Source organism: Mandrillus leucophaeus, unplaced genomic scaffold, assembly GCF_000951045.1.
Source record: "Mandrillus leucophaeus isolate KB7577 unplaced genomic scaffold, Mleu.le_1.0 Scaffold493, whole genome shotgun sequence".
Taxonomy (NCBI): domain Eukaryota; kingdom Metazoa; phylum Chordata; class Mammalia; order Primates; family Cercopithecidae; genus Mandrillus; species Mandrillus leucophaeus.
Genome location: NW_012105287.1, coordinates 1,413,338 through 1,424,670, shown reverse-complemented (window position 1 = coordinate 1,424,670; position 11,333 = coordinate 1,413,338). Strand labels below are relative to the sequence as shown.

Sequence of the window (11,333 nt, the reverse complement as noted above, 5' to 3'; positions counted from 1 at the left end):
GAGCTTGCAGTGAGCTGAGATCATGTCACTGCACTCCAGCCTGGGCGACAGAGCACAGCAAGACTCAGTAAAAAAAAAAAAAAAAAAAAAAAATCTGTTGATTGCTTTCTGCAACTAATCAGACGTTTGCATAAGAGTGTAACTATGTAACTTCACTTTAGTCTTTGGTTGGTTCCTTTCTGCAACCTATCAGGCAACTAATCAGACTGATTCCCGGCAAAGTCTTTGTTTGCATAGAAGTGTAACTTTGTAACTTCACTTTAGCCTCTGACTGGTTGCTTTCCACAACCAGAGGCTTGCATAAGGTGTAACATTTGTAACTTAACTTTAGCCTCTCATTGGTGGCCACTACCTCATTTACATAGTGTGTACGCCAGGTAACCAATGGGAAACCTCTAAAGAGTATTTAAATCCGGGAAAATTGTGTAATGGCACCCTTGAGCCCCTATGCTCCAACTGGCTCCCACACTGTGAAGTGTACTCTCATTTTCAATAAATCTGTTTTTGCTTCATTCTTTTCCCACTTTATTTGTGCATTTTGTCCAATTCTTTGTTCAAGACGCCAAGAACCTGGACACCTTCCATTGGTAACAAAGCAATCCAGAAGGTATAGGAGCAACATCTTTAAAGTACTGAAAGTAAAGGAAAATGTCAACCTAGAATTCAAAATCCTGCAAAAATACCTTTCAAAACTACACCAGGTGTGGTGGTGCATCATACCTGTAATCCCAGCTACTCAAGAGGCTGGGGCGGGAGGATCACCTGAGCTCAAGAATTTGAGTTCAGCCTGGGCAACATAGCAAGACTCTGTTTTTTTAAAAAAAACAAACAAACAAACAACTTTCAAAACTGAAGGCAAAATAAACAGTTGTTCAGAAACAAGAGAATTCATCACTACCAGACCAGTACTACAAAAGAGGTATTAAAGGAAAGTCCTTCAGCATATGAAAACAAGCGTCTACCCTAAGGAACGAAGAGTATGGTAATGTAACTATGTGGGTTCTCACCAGTCATAAATGGATTGCCTCTCAACTCCAAACCCACTCTTCTCTGCCCTGCTTTACGTAATGGGGATGGACTCTGTAAAACTTCCTCCTTTGACAGCTGGCACAATGTTAACCTTTGTCAGTAGATGGCACTGGAGGAATACTCCAGAAAGAAGGGGCTTCTCTTCCTGTTACACTGTTCTCTAGCTGGCTTGCTCCAGTGGAGGTGTTGTGCAGGACTCCAAATGGCCCTCCCAGGGACCAACTCCCCAACAAGTCTCAGTGACACAGGAACACATGCATGACTAGTTTCCTGACAAGTTTTGTCAGCACTCCAGAGAGCAGCTACCCTGCAAGTTTCAGCAGCACCCCTATGGGAGACAGAATTCCCAGAGAATTTTGCCAGTGTCCCAGCTGGCTTCTTAACCAGATTCAGCAAGCAGCTTCCCAGTGACTTTTTTTGAGACATGGTATCCTCTGTTGCCCAGGCTGGAGTGTTGTGCTACAAACACAATAAGTGCACTGCAGCCTTGTTCTCCTGCACTCAAGCAATCCTTCCACCTCAGCCTCCCAAGTAGCTGGGACCATAGGTGAGCACCAGTGTGTCCAGCTAATTTTTTTATTTTTCGTAGAGATGAGGGACTCACCATCCTACTGACTTTTATTGGCACCCCAGAGGGGCATTTTGTAATTGCCAGCAAAAGCCTGCCGCACCTCAAATGTTTCCAGCATCCAATGGACCACACCTTCTCCAACTAGATCCGAATCTCAGCCTTGAAGCTGGTGGGCTGGCCATCATTCAGATTTATTCCACCCTTGTTACTCTGCCTCAGACCTAGAGGTAGTGGCCACTTCCTCTACTGTTATTCTGCATCTTCAGCATTCTCTTTATGCGTTAGAGTTAATTCCCCATTAATGGTAAATAATTCTTTATGTTAAACTTTCCATATTCAAATTACTGTGTGGTTTCTGTCCTCTGATACAGGATTGGTAGTGGCACTGGTCATAGGAGACAGGCATACAAAGATGGGATTCAGAATTGGTTTTTGTTGTGTCCTTGGGCTTGAGTATAAGGCTCAAGCAGGAACTAGTTTGGTAATAATCCCACATATGCAGGGGCATCACAGTTAATCAGGCTATCGCCTGTGGTTGGTGATGATGAAATGCCAACTAAAGCAAGTACCTTGGGAACCCAAACGGCTATTGGACTTAACTAGTAAAGCAGTAATGATGACTACAAAGTCTGTTATATGAGATGAATTCTCTAAGTGCTTTTGTGCATTTCTGATGAAAATAACAAGTTCAAGTCCATTAAGTCAGCTCAAGTCACAGTCAGAGAAAAGAGAGACCTTTCATGACAACCTTAAATATACATATATTTTTTGTGACAAGCACCCAGGCTGGAGTGCAGTGGCGTGATCTCAGCTCACTGCAACCACGGCTCACGGCAACCTCTGCCTCCCAGGCTCAAACCATCCTCCCATCTCACCCTCAGGTGTAAGCCACCATGCCTGGCTCATTTTTGTATTAATAATCTTAATTCTTATATAACCACAGGTTGATATTGCTGAAAATCAAATGCAAAATTTAATTGTGCAAACTGCTGAATGACAAAATTAGTTGAATTCAGTCTTGCCAAGTTTATTGTGCAAAAGTAAAAGCAGACAGAGTGAGCCTCCATCTCAAAAAAAAAAAAAAAAAGAAAAGAAAAAGTAAGAGCAGGCCAGGCATGATGGCTCACGCCTGTAATCCCAGCACTTTGGGAGGCCAGGGCAGGTGGATCACCTGTCAGGAGTTCAAGACCAGCCTGACCAACATGGCGAAACTCCATCTCTGCTAAAAATGCAAACGTTAGCAGGGTGTGGTGGCGCAGGCCTGTAATCCCAGCTACTCAGGAGGCTGAGGCAGGAGAATCGCCTAAACCTGGGAGGTGGAGACTGCAGTAAGCCAAGATGGTGTCACTGCACTCCAGCCTGGGCAATAAGAGTGAAACTCCCATCTCAAAAAAGAAAGAAAGAAAAAGAAAAAGTAAGAGCAATTATTGGGAAATAATGGGACCTTGAAATTTCAAATGGGAGTATCTGGTTGGATCAGAATGAAACTGACAATTTCAGACTTCCACCTGCCCTCTGTATCTAAAAAGAATAGTCTTCTTTTGCTGGAAAATTATGTGATATCCTTACGTGCAGTAGATGCCCTACAGGAGGACGTTCATTCTCCTCAAAACCAACCACAGCTAACCCAATCATCACTAGAGCCATAACTAGGGTCAAATCTCAGCATGTTGTAGGGGGACAGGTACACAAAATGGAAACAGCTTTACAGGAAACAGCTTTAAAGGCAAAAAATTCCAAGATTTTGCTAATATACAAAAGCAGAAATCTGGGGGACATGTGAAAACAGGGTCTTAGATAGTACACTAAGGTGGTTAGAATTTACTGATATGAGGTGCATGTACTACAGATTCTGAATTGAATATGTTAGCTTGTGTAGCTGGAGGTGTCTCTAGTGGCTTCCTTGGTTGTTGACTGAAACTTAGAGTCAACAATAGCCTACATTTAATAAGACTGAGACAGATTTCCCTGGCACTATCTGGAAGAGGGAATCCTGAAGTGGATTCACCCTCTGCAACCTGCACATCTACCACCCAACTACATTCCCTGAGAAGGCCCGGGGGTCATTCTGTCAATAAGGGGAACACTCATATCTTTGAAAAGTCCTGTGGCTGTTCTCCTTTGTAGGTCAGGGATAACTGCAGAAAATGCCACCACTGAGATGGGCTCCTTGATTTCACCAAGGATAATGGGATACCAAAGTAGCAGAGGCCAAATGGCAGTATTTAACCCCAAAGATAAGGACAGCAGGGACATACCGGTAATCAGAATGTTTTGGCCAGCAGGGATCTTTGGCAGTGGCTAATTGATCACGATGTTCCTAGGAATGAAATAGATGGGCAGTTTAATCTATATAACAGAAAAATGTCTAAATCTGGTGGCCAAAACCCAACTTGAGTTATCACAATGCAAGTCAGGGGCATTTGCCCAGTTTCCAAACCTAGTCAATCCACAGGCCCAGCCAGAGACTCTTGACTGAGGACAGACTGGGTCCCCCTGAGGAAGGACTCTGCACCATTACAGCAAATATATACCATAAATCTTCCTCCAAGTCTTCTCAAAGGAATAAGCACCCATTTAGCAGACCTGTGGTTCTCAACCAGGGCAATTTTGCTCCCCAAATCTAGAAAATCTGGCAATGTCTGGAGGCAGTTTTGGTTGTCAGAACTTGGGGGTGCTATTGAAATCTAGTGGATAGAAACTAGGGATGCTTAAATGTCCTATAATGTACAGAACAGCCCCTGCAACAAATTATCTGACCTTATAAGGCCCTACATTATCTATATCCTGCTATTCCCCGATCTCATCTCCTGTTATTCACCACCTTGCTCACTCACGTTCAGCTACTGCCTTTGTGCTGCCTCTTTGATGCTCACAAAACATATACAACACTCTCCTGCCTCATAATCTTTGCCCATGCTGTTCTTTCTACCTGGAATGTTCCTCCTATCAGATACCCATATGACTTCTCATTTCTTTCAGATCTTTGCTTAATTGCCACTGTTCAGAATTGCAATACCCCCTCCACCAAAGTACACTGTATCTCCATTGTCTGCTTTATCTTCCTCTACAGAAATGTTTTATTTAAAATGTTCTACATTAATTGTTTAGCAGTTATTCCCACCCCATCCCTGGAATGTAAACTCCATAGAGCAGAGATTTTCTCCATTTTATTCATTACTGTATCCTCCATACCTACAGTGGTTCCTCATGCATAATAGGCACTCAAACACTTGTTGAATGAAAGCAAGACTGGTGACCGGAATAGAAATTAGGGATGTGGAGCACAGTGGAATCTAAAATGACTCCTGAAGTGGTTATCTATTGTTTTTATCTGTTCAATACCTTGTTCTGAAAAGTCAGTTCTCTGATATTTGAAAGTCATTTACCTTTTTCAAAATGTGACCATTTTTTCAATGTAATCAAATCTCATTCTTTTGAATTAATTTTTTTGTTTATGCTTGGAAAGGCATTCCTCATCCCAAGATATTCACCTACATTTTCTTTCAGTACTTTAATAGTTTCATTTTCTTATATTTATATATTAAACCCAGATAGGATATGTATTGGCATTTGGAATAAGAAAAAGATCTAACTTTTTCCCCAAAATGGCCAGTAGACCATCCAAATATGAATGATCTATATACTCTACTGTTATATAGACATGAATCTGTTTATCTGTAACAATTTCAGCATTCCCATACCAGTATCATATTTAAGACCCTACCATAGAACAAGGTTCTATATTCCCCTACTGTCCTCTGCCTTCATAATTCTTCTAATTCAAAATTGTCTTGCCTTTCACGTATTATTCTGCCCTATATATCATCAAATAGAATAATTTTTTAAACCCCCACTGGGATACTTAATGTAATAATATTAATTTTAATTAATTTTATGGAACACATATTTTTATAATACTGAGTTTTTCCATCCAGGAACATGATGTACCACTCTATTTTTTCCCAAGTCCCAGAGTTTTCACATATTCTATGAAAAGATCATATAAAGATCATATAAAGAAGTAAGGAAGTTATTAAGATATGCCACAGTCAATTTCAAGAGAAAAGACTGAACGAAAGAATAATTGGAACAAACATTTTTATTCTTTTTTTTTTTTTGAGACAGAGTCTCACTCTGTTACCCAGGCTGGAGTGCAGTGGTACAATCTTGGCTCACTGCAACCTCTGCCTCCTGGGTTCAAGCAATTCTCCTGCCTCAGCCTCCCAAGTAGCTGGGACCGCAGGCGTGTGCCACCATGCCCGGCTAATTTTTGTATTTTTAGTAGAGACGGGGTTTCACTGTATTAGCCAGGATGGTCTCAATCTCCTGACTGTGATCCGCCTGCCTCGGCCTCCCAAAGTGCTGGGATTACAGGTGTGAGCCACCGCACCTGGCCTGATTCTTAAATAATTCAAGTGTTCCACAGAATGGAAGGCTAAAAAAAGTATGTTTATTCCCACTTCCTAGCATTGACCTCCAGGGCTCCCATGACACTACCCTTGACTTCTACTATTTCTCCTTTGCTTCGAGAAATTACCACCTTGGATATGCTATAGGTATTTCATGTGCGCTAGCCTATCGAAACTTACTGAAACAGAATTAGATACTATCTGTATTTCCATTTAATCCATTAAAAAAAAAACAGCCGGGTGCAGCAGCTCATGCCTGTCATCTTAGCACTTTGGGAGGCCGAGGCAGATGAATCACCTGAGGTCAGGAGTTCAACACCAGCCTGATCAACATGGCAAAACCCCTTATCTCTATTAAAAATACAAATATTAGCCAGCTGTGGTGGCACGTTGCCTGTAATCTCAGCTACTCAGGAGGCGGAGGCAGTAGAATCTCTTGAACCTGGGAGGCAGAGGTTGCAGTGAGCCAAGATCCTGCCACTGCACTCCAGCCCGGGTGACACAGCGAGACTCCATCTCAAAAACAAAAACAAAAACCACGTTAATGGTATGGTATGGTGGTTCACACCTGTAGTCCTAGCACTTTGGGAGGCTGAGGCAGGAGGATCATTTGAGTCCAGGACTTTGAGACCAGCCTAAGTAACACAGAAAGACTCTGTCTCTACAAAAAATAGAGAAAAAAAAATTAGCCAAGCATGGCGGCGTGCACCTGTAGTCCCAGCTACTCAGGAGGCTGAGGTGGGAGGGTTGCTTGAGCCTGGGGGTTAGAGGCTGTAGAAAGTCATGATCACGCCACCATACTCCAGCCTGGGTGACAGAGCAAGAACCTGTCTCAAAAAAAAAAAAAAAAAAAAAAAAAACAGTTAATGGTATCACAGACATGATTCTATTATGGTAGCAGTACCTACTCTACAATATTTCACTTTCTCCCTCATGTTCTATTTCAGGAGGTCTAGAATAGACAAGGCCTGGGCATTTTCATATTGTAAAGGCGGGAAGGCGGGTGGGGAAGTGGGGGAACTCCCCTGGGAGTTCTAAAGCACATTGTTAATTAAAACAACTAAACTGCAGGGCACGGTGGCTCATGCCTATAATCTAAGCACTTTGGGAGGCTGAGGCGAGTGGATCACCTGAGGTCAGCCTAGCTAACATGGTGAAACCTCATCTCTACTAAAAATACAAAAAAATTAGCTGGGCATGGTGGCAGATGCGTGTAATCCCAGCTATTCGGGAGGGTGAGGCAGGAGAACTGCTTGAATCCAGGAGGTGGAGGTTGCAGCCGCCTGAGACCATGCTGTTGCACTCCAGGTTGGGCAACAGAGCAAGACTCTGTCTCAAAAAAAAACAACTAAACCGCTGCACTATGTGGTATATGCCCATAGCCCCAGTTACTCGGGAGGCTGAGGCAGGAGAATCACTCGAGCCCAGGAGTTCTGGGCTATAGTGTGCTAGCTATGCCGATTCGGTGTCTGCACAATGTAAGACTTCAATATGGTAACCTCCCAAGTGCAGGAGACCACCAAGTTACCTAAGGAGGAGTGAACTGGCTCAGGTCAGAAACGAAGCAGTTCAAAACTCCCATGCTGATCAGTAGTGGGGTCACGCCTGTGAATAGCTACTGCATTCCAGCCTGGGCAACATACCAAGACCCTGTGTCTAAAACTAAAACAAAAGCAAAAGACTAAACCAAGATAAGCTTTCTCTTAGGTCTTCTGATGCTATCTGTCTGCTGATTTCTACAAAATTAAATTTCTGTGTCTGAATGTCTGTGTGCATATTCACTCGCCTCAATCTCTATCTTGGGCTTCAGTTCCCCACTAACTTTAGAATTGCTTTTACTTGTAAGACTTAAATAAAAATACTATGGTATCAAAGCAAGAATGTGGTGCAAAAAGGGCCTGCTAAATAGTAACAACCACGGCCTGACATGGTAGCTCACACCTGTAATCCCAGCACTTTGGGAGGCCAAGGTGGGTTGGATCACCTGAGGTCAGGAGTTCAAGACCAGCCTGACCAACACATGGTGAAACCTTGTATCTACTAAAAACACAAAAACTAGACAGGCGCAGTGGCAAGTGTAATCCCAGCTACTTGGGAGGCTGAGGCAGGAGAATCGCTTGAACTCAGGAGGCATAGGTTGCAGTGAGCTGAGGTCGCACCATTGCACTCCAGCCTGGCTGACAAGAGTGAAACTCTGTCTCAAAAAAAAAAAAAAAGTAACAATCACTATCACTACTATTATTGATAATAACTATAGCTATGTCTGGAGACAAAGGGGAAAAAAAAGAAAAAGCTGGTTCTTGAAGGAAGAACAGGTAGGAACACATCTACAGACAGAAAAAATAAAATGCTAAAAGGCACAGAAGTTAGACAAAAAGCATAATCCATAAAAAAAACTGATAAAGTAGACTTCATCAAAATAAAAATTCTCTGCTCTTTGAAAAACACTTAAGAAAATGAAGCTGACGTGGGAGGGTCACTTTAGGCCAGAAATATGAGACCAGCCTAGGCAACAAAGCAAGACCCGGCACCCTATTTCTGCAAAAAAAGAAAGTGAAGACAAGCCATAAACTGGGAGAAAATTATTTTCAAAACATTAATAAAGGATGTGTATTCAAAATATATAAAGAACTCTCAAAACACAATATAAGAAGACATACAGTATTTATATGATCCAGTAATCCTACTCCTTTTTACCCAAGAAAAATGAAAACATGTTTACATAAAAACCTATAGACAAGAAATTCAGGCTGAATTTTTCTGTTAAAAAGAAAACATTACTGAAGACATTACTCAGTGAAGAATCACATCTGAAATTACCTTTAGAATCAGGACTAGAAAATGCTGTTTCTTGGCAGATGCAGTAATATTCTCTCCATTTAATAATAGAACATACTTAACTAATCATATTCTCTGATCAATCACATTAGAATTATCTGTATTTTCCTTTGTCACAACCCTTATTTCTTTTACTCATATATATCTTTTTGTAATCTGCCTCAAATTCATTGTGGAAAGAATTAAATTTGAAAAACTATATATGAGAAGAAATTAGGCCCAACATAATTAGCATCTTCCTTTTATTAAGTCTTTCTGGGAATGAAATATCTTGCTTTAAATTTTCTTTCTAACAGCAAATTGTTAAAGGTAGTGTGTTCTTGTTAAAAATACAGTATATTTTTGGCCAGGTGCGGTGGCTGCAATCCCAGCACTTCAGGAGGCAGAGGCAGAAGCAGGTGGATCGCTTGAGCTCAGGAGTTCGAGACCAGCCTGGGCAACAGGGAGAAACCCCATCTCTACTAAAAATAGAAAAATTCGAGAGGCGTGGTAGTGAGTGTCTGTAGTCCCAGCTACTCCGACACTGCGACGGGATGATCACAGGAGCCCAGGATGCAGAGGATGATCACCTGAGCCCAGGATACAGTGAGCTGAGATTGTACCAGACCACTACACCCCAGCCTGGGCCACAGAGAGAGAACTTGACTCAAAAAAAAAAAAAAAGTATATTTTTTAAAAACCTATAGGCAAATGTTTATAGTGATTTTATTCATAATCACCAAAAACTAGAAACAACATAAATATCTTTCAACTGATTGAATAATCAAATTCAGTACATCCACACAATGAACTATTAGTAAGACACATGCAACATGGATAAATCTCAAACACATGATGCTAAGTGAAAAAAGCCAAACTCAAAGGCAACACACTGTAAAGTATGATTAACATGATCTTCTGAAAAGGGAAAACTATAGAATAGAAAACAGATTGAGTGGCTGCTAGAGGCAGAGGATGGGGAAACGCTGGCTATAAAGGGGCATAAAAGAATCTGAGGGGTGATGAAAATGTACTGCATCTTGATTATAGTGCTAGTTACACCACTATATGCATTTATCAAACCTTACAGAACCGTATAATAAAAGGATGAATTTTACTCTATATAAATTATACTGCAATAAACCTTATTTCAAAAATATTTATCACATGCCTGAACCAGTTAATTTAATTTATACAGAACTAGAGCTACAGACAGAAACTACATATAATGCTATTTGGTTTAGCTTCTTTTTTAAAAATAACAGCTTTATTGAGATATAATTCAAATGCCACATAACTCATCAATCTAAATTGCACAATTCAATTGTGTTTAGTATGTTCAGAGTTGTACAACCATTACCACAATCAATTCTAGAATATTTTCATCCAGTCAGGCATGGTGGCTCGTTCCTATAGTCCCAACACACTTTGGAAGGCCGAGGCAGGAAGATTGTTTGAGGTCAGGAGTTCAAGACCAGCCTAGGCAACACAGCAAGACCCCAATCTCTACAAAAAATAAAAAATGAAAAATAAGCCAGGCATGGTGGCATGCGCCTATAGTCCTACCTATTGGAGAGGCAGGAGGATCCCCTGAGCTCAGGAGTTCAAGGCTGCAGTGAGCTATGACTGCACCACTGCACCCCAGCCTGGGTGACAGAGTCGGATCCTATCTCTAAAAAAATAAAAACTAAATAAATAAATAAAATCAGGAAACAGAACTGTACACGTCTGTACATGTGATATCAACCATGTAAAAACATACACCTGCAAAGAAATATCCTAGAAAGAAATATGCTAAGCATAAGTATAATTAGTAGTTATGGGTGAATAAAATATGATTTTTAAAAAGACAAGAAAACTGGAAAGTCAGTCCAGGCGAGATTGCTTACATCTGTAATCCCAGCACTTTGGCAGGCCAAGGCAGGTGGATCACTTGAGGTCAGGAGTTCAAGGCCAGCCTGGCCAACATGGAGAAACCCCGACTCTACTAAAAATACAAAAATTAGCTGGGCATGGTAGTGCTCATCTGTAATCTCAGCTACTCCAGAGGCTGAGGTGGGAGAATCACTTGAGCCTGGGAACCAGGGGTTGCAGTTAGTTGAGATCACGCCACTGCACTCAAGCCTGGGCAACCGAGCGAGACTCCATCTCAACAAAAAAAAAAGAAAGAAAACTGGCAAGTCAATCACTATGATATATTATCATAATTTATATAAGTGAATGGTATGAAAAGCAGCTATTATATATAGGATACAACAATCTAAAAAGGTCTTTAGGATATATGGTAAAAGTATCTAGACCAGTGATATTCAACCAGGGGCAATTTTGTTCCCCAGAAGATACTGGTAATGTCTGGAGATCTTTTTAGTTACCACAACTAGTGGGGCAGTGCTACTGACATCTTAGTTGATAGTGGGTTAAGTATGCAGCTGAATATCCCACAATGCATAAGACAATACCCCACAACAAAGAATTACCTGGTCCACAATGCCAATAGTGCCAAC

General features: G+C 41.3%; 1 protein-coding gene across 1 annotated transcript in view; it reads right to left on the bottom strand.

Moving 5' to 3' along the window:
- ZMYM4 (zinc finger, MYM-type 4) overlaps window positions 1–3,921 on the bottom strand; it is a 128,386-nt gene extending 124,465 nt beyond the window's left edge. The window contains exon 1 of the mRNA XM_011995625.1: window positions 3,859–3,921. The gene's annotated coding sequence lies outside the window, so the exon portion shown is untranslated. The remainder of the gene's footprint in view (window positions 1–3,858) is intronic.
- Between the last annotated feature and the right edge of the window lie 7,412 nt (window positions 3,922–11,333).